The 6000-nt window shown below is 36.3% G+C and overlaps 1 long non-coding RNA gene across 2 annotated transcripts in view; it reads right to left on the reverse strand.

Annotated features, from left to right (window-relative positions):
- The window catches only part of LOC108447330, a 35444-nt gene that overhangs the window by 23858 nt on the left and 5586 nt on the right, over positions 1 to 6000 (reverse strand). Inside the window, exon 3 of one of the 2 annotated variants that reach the window (XR_001862848.1) lies at positions 2435 to 2608. This is a non-coding gene — a long non-coding RNA (uncharacterized LOC108447330). Of the gene's footprint in view, positions 1 to 2057; positions 2609 to 6000 lie in introns of those variants that run through there. The other variant, XR_001862847.1, reaches the window with a different exon arrangement.

Below are 6000 nucleotides of genomic sequence, written 5' to 3' on the forward strand. Positions count from 1 at the left end.
ACCTATTGCTTTCCATTCTCCCCATCTTTCCTCTTTTGATTATTTCAGAAAAATTTAGAGTGAGATTTGAATTGTCAAATTCTTTTTGACAAATGAGTTATTGATTTGAGATTGTAAACTACAATTTTAATCACTTAATTTTTGGCCAGTCTAATCAGTATTTTAGTTCATGAAATAAAATATTTTTTTTTTACATTCCATGCTTCCAGGAAAACACCAAGAAAAAATGTTGTGAATGTCAACAAACTTTTTCCAAGTTTTTCATTAATCTGCTCTTCACTATCCCACATTCTTCTTCCCAGCTCACTGTAAAGTTTCTTGAACAATAAGGAAATTTTTATCACTGCATTTGATATCTCTTTGACTAATCTCATAACAGATGCTTCTCTGAACAAGCAGTACCCTTTATATCCAGTATTTTAAAAAAATAATCAAGGGCACAGCACATTTATTGTTAGAATTTTATCTCTCTGTAGCATGCATGCAATGTACAACCAACTTTGAGCAAGAACTGAGGTGTTCTGGACATCAATGTGTACTGAAAACTGAGAAAAACAGTATGGAAGTTCTTTCAGCCTATGGAAAAGCATCAAGCAAATACTTCATTGTGAAAAAGCACAGGAAATTTTGCCTCAGATTTTTGGGAGCTTTTCTTCATTGGCTTCTGCTATTTAAACACAATGAGATTTCATATTATCTTGTCTATTAAACTAAATTTCACCTAAGTTTTGCTACTCTAAGCTTTGTGTTTAACTGCACCTTCCCATAAAAGCTCTCAAGTGGAAATACAGCTACTTGACTTTCTAGGTTACAAGAACTTCTTTCTCTCATTTCTATTAAAGGAGAAAAAGACTGAAAAGCTATAACTGTTCATCAAATTTATTGTGCTTGTAATCCCCTAAATTCCAATTTCACTGTTGTTTTTATTGGCTGAGAAACTTACTCAGGTTTTACTCATGAATTATGTATTTAAGAACTGAGTACAGACAGGATCTTATGATTCATAATTACAAATTAAGTCTTATACAAGAATCTCTTCCTGTATCACACTGGTAAATCTTTTGGCAACATAGTTTTGTATCTCTAGTATTAGTTTTTTATTTCTTTGGGGCCTGTATATCATTAATCAAAAAATAATTCAACATATCCTCACAACAAACTTGCAGTGACTCTGCTGCAGCCCTGCCCCCATAAACACACTTCCATGACCTCACTAGGCTAATGAGTGTACTTAAAATTGTTCCAAAAGGGCTGTATCCTCTTCACTTCGAGTGCTTGCACAAATTTCTAACGTGACAAGTCTACAAAATTTAACACTGTGCCTAGACATACACACAAGCACACCCTGTACCCACAAGCAAAAGGTGGCAAAGAGGTGGAGAACAGTAATAGTCCTGAAGCCCTACAGCCTACTTAGCACTGGAATTTCTAGAGGAATAATTTTCTGAATGTAACCCAACACAGCCAACTTAGTCAAGTATGAAGTTGGACTCAGTAAGCTCTTCAGACAGCTGGTCACAAGAGATTCCTGTTCTGAATTATCCCCTGGGGCAGCATCCAGGTCTTGCAGGCTGCAGAAAAAGCCTGAAAACTTCTAACACATGTGTTTACACTCAAACCCAAAGTACTGTGAGTGTTCTGATAAAAATGAAAAAAACGGCAAGCTCCTCAATCTGACAGTGTTGAGTGGGAGTTCTACATGCTGGGTATCTCAACAGGTAAGAAGTAGTTCAGAAGTTACCATCTGAATGGTCAGACAATGGAAGCATCTTCTTTAAATATGTCAGATTTCACTCAACAGTCATCTTAGATTTAGTCTGCCTCTTTTCTCCAGGGAGTTTAAAATATTATAGCTCTGTAGAAACCTAGACGGCCAACCCTTGTACTATTCAAACAAGCAGTAAACACAGCAGTATGCTGTACTCAAAATCAACTACAGTAGCTTAATGATTAACTGAAAAAACTGATTGATTATTTCATTATTTTATTTGCAAAATATTTTAGAATCCTAGAGCCTTTGGATATGTGGGAAAAAAAACCGAACACAAGTTTGATGGTATTTTCAATATTCTAATTTAATCATAATGATTTAAGGCATTTATGACAGCTTTAAACTACAAAAGCACATCTCCAACTTCCAGATCTATAAAAAGCAACTAAAATGTGTCTTATTGAATGTTAGGCACAAATCTATGACTTTTTTAAAAAGCTTTGAATATTAATGAACACTTTCCGAAAAATTGCTTAAAACTTTATGAAATGGTAATTCAAATCACAACATTAACAAATTTGAGTTCCCTGTAATGATAAGAGTGCAAAAGATTTAGGATAGTTTTAAAAGAAACAGAAACACTGAGAGTAAAGCTTCTCTGATGCCACTCAGGATCAACTTATTCATAGATAACAAAATACCAGCCAAGAATGAGATTTGCACCTTTACTTCAGATTTCTTGCACATGAACTTCTTTCCACCTTATCAATGCAGCTACCAAAAGGCTTAGTGAGTGCAGTTGGATTGGAGTGTCTCACTGTAGTTCTGGCTGAAAACTTAATTGTTCATGTCCATGTGTAGCAGCAAGTCATGCCTGCAGACTCGTGATAAATTTAACTGCAGAAGGGGAAAAAACCAGGGAATAGATAAAATATTAACCTCCATCTGTAAGAGTTAATGTGTCAAATTATATTACATGTATTCTGCATATAACTTAATTTTCTTTATACTTTAAATCAAATGGCCTGATCAAAAAGAGAAATACTCTACCTGCACTTCAAGCAATATGGGTCAGTTTAAACATGCTTAATGCGACCGTGTCCCTAGAAAATTTATTTCTGTCATTTAGATCAAAGGCATGTACTTGCAGCATTTTCTATGCCTGCTCTATAGATGCAGATATGTTATTTCCATAAGACCTGCTACAAATGCTATTGTAATTGCTCAGAAAGTACTAAAATCACAAAATTTAATTCTGTGAAAGATTCTCTTTAATAAAATATTGCTGGTTTTCTCTTAAGACTGGGTCATTATTTATTCTTTTCATGCAGTTCATTTCAGAAGTTTCAAAGTGTTTAACAATAACAAAAAAATCAATTAAAAGCCCAAAGACAACACTGCAGTAACATGAAAAGAAATATAATAAAATTAAATGCAAATTTCTAAATTATTCAAATTAAAAGTTTTATAGGTATTCACAGTAATAAAAAATACTAAAAAGCCTTCAAAGGAAGAAAAAAAGACAACAGAGGGTTTGAAGACTGATATTTAGTTTAATATCTGTAATTAGTTTAATAATTTGGCAATATTTGTGCCTCACAGGATAATGGCAGTTGTCTACAGAAATTGCATATGCACTTGCTCAAAACTGCAGCTTTTCTTTTAACTATCTGTGCACCAACGTGCAGCTCCTTTATGCTGTATCTATTGAAGACAGAAATATTTTGTGCTTTTTTGATGCACTTGATCTGTAAGTCTCAAGGTAACTTAAACAATCGTAACACCCTGCAACAGGAAAATTATTTTTACTTTATAACTGGGGAAACTGGAGGATGAGATTCCCACCTTCAGACATTTCACATGTTCCTGAGTAAAAATTAGAGTGCCCAAAACCACAGAGGTGACAAATATCCACGGTTTGCAGTGATGTATATAGGGTTTCCAAAGCCTCCCTGTGTCAGCAGCAGCAGTCCTGCTGCACTTACTCAGGTATGAACCTGAAGATCTTTGCTTTTGCTGCCTGACTGTATAAATGTTGGACTACATGGTTTAGTCCCTGGTTGGACTGCATGATTTATTCCCTGGTAACTTATTATGGCACTGTATCTAAAAACCCATGTTATGGAGAATTTGACGGCCGTTACTGTAACACAAGCTGAGAATCTCACAGATGGTTTATTTGCCATCACTACTTCTCATGACAGCATCCCAGTTTTACAGAGTGAGAACCCACGAACAATGGCATAAAGACCTGAATGTAAATTCACCTGGATCAACATGTGGCGCTACCCCAGAGATAATGGAGAAATTAGCATAATGAGGCAAACAAATGCTTTAGAGTCATAACTTCCCCTCCAGTGCCTCTTGCAACACTTCTTTTGCTCTGCTGAGTTCTAAAACCATCTCAGGGCTGCTGACAAGTGGGTGATAAAGAAAAAGAATAAAATGCTGTCAACAAATGTTGCCCATTCCTTTTTATGGTCTCCCCACACATGATCTGGGCTACAGAAAAGTAGAAACAGTCATGCTGGGTTAGAGTGAAATGGCTAAATCCTGCCTCCCGCTGCAGACAGTAGCTGATGCTTAGGGGACATGGGAGAAACAAGGTAAGGACAGACTGGTCCTGCTTAGCAAACTGCTTTTGGCAGTCAGAAGGTTAAGGACTTCCTGAACTGCCTATCTGCCATTTATCTGGAACCAAATTCTACAATTTAATTACAACTTTATGAAAAAAATATTTCCTCCTGCTTGCCTTAGACCTGTTCCTTGAAAACAGAGAGGTGGGTTCTATTCTTTCCTAAGTAAATTGTTCACAGACAACTTTGTAATGACATGTTTTTATTGATCTCTCTCTGACCCTCTTTCTTGTACATTTTGTGTCCTCTGTTTCCTCAGAAGAAATACATCCTCATATATTTGGTAACATCCATCTCTAGTTAATACTTCTATTAGCCATAATACTCTGTCTCACCTTTAAACCAGGCATTAATAATCACAACTGATAATTACTATGATTAAGAAACAGTGACAGTCAAGTGAAAACATTTTTTCTCATTTCAAAAATGCTTAGTTTCCTAAAGGAAATGTCTGTGTATACTGTCAAAAATCCTGGTTCACCAGCACTACAGCTATTCCGGTAAATTCAGGAGCCAAAACCGTTCCTGCTCACAAGAATTCATCTCTTTGCAGTTATTAAACCCTTAAAATTGCCCTTGTCACACCTTTGGTGCAGTGACCTGGTACTCTTTGGATAGCACCATCTGCAGTGCAGCACATTAGGTTAAGTGTGTTCCCCATGGGCATTTTGGATGCAGTCCTTCCACCTTTGGATGTTGGGAGTGTTTAATAGCATGGCCAGATGCCGCCTGGTGGCCCTGGGGCCAGTGAGCATGCCCTGGCACTGCTCATTGCTAACATGGATTTTAAAAAAAGCCCAAAACATCAAGGTTATGCAATGTACAGCACAAGGCATGCTTTACCTTCCAAGTCCACTCCCACTTATTTGAAGAGGTTATATATGATCAGCATAAGCCCACACAAACAAACCTCCAGATTTTGGATGTTCTTGAAGGTATGGGGATCCTACATCCTTCTGCAGCCATCTAGGTCAAAGCACATGCTATTCATAAATGTTTAACATAAAGAGAGTGAAACACAAAGTGAGAGCAGTATTCCTACAGCTCAGTCCACTGCCAGAATCATATTTTCCTCTGTTTTGTGCCTAAGGTGCCCTACAAATTTTTGGTCACAGTTGTTTGCGGTTTTTTAAATTAAAACAATTAAACTATTTAATCACAGTTTAGAAGCTCTACAGGTAGGATGCTTGTTCCTGTAACAAATAATATCTTAATTTTTTAAATTATTATAAAATAATTTATTAATTTCTTTTTTTTTTCTTTTCCCAGAAAGGAGGTCAGAAATAACATATTTCTTCTATTTTAAAAATTAAAACCTTAAAAAAAACCCAACCCAAGCCCTTTCCTACATGTGGTCTTTCCAGGCAGCCCTTCATTAAAGATGTGCTTTAGCATGGCATACTTCCTCACACTTCCTTGCTTAGTTGGTAAGGCTACCCAGCTGATCATCCAGGTTTTCAGCTGTTTCCTTAAAGCCACACAGCATTTCATGCAGCTGAACTGAGAGCTTGTTGAATAATGAGTTCTGCTATGGCATTGTGAGACTTCTCATCAATTATAATATTGACAGGTTTCATTGACAAACCTAACCACCTTCTTACTGAAACAGAGTTTATGCAATTTTTTTGTATTAGTGTGAACATTACTTCTACT

The sequence above is a fragment of the Corvus brachyrhynchos genome, unplaced genomic scaffold, assembly GCF_000691975.1.
Source record: "Corvus brachyrhynchos isolate BGI_N302 unplaced genomic scaffold, ASM69197v1 scaffold105, whole genome shotgun sequence".
NCBI classification, from domain to species: Eukaryota; Metazoa; Chordata; class Aves; order Passeriformes; family Corvidae; genus Corvus; species Corvus brachyrhynchos.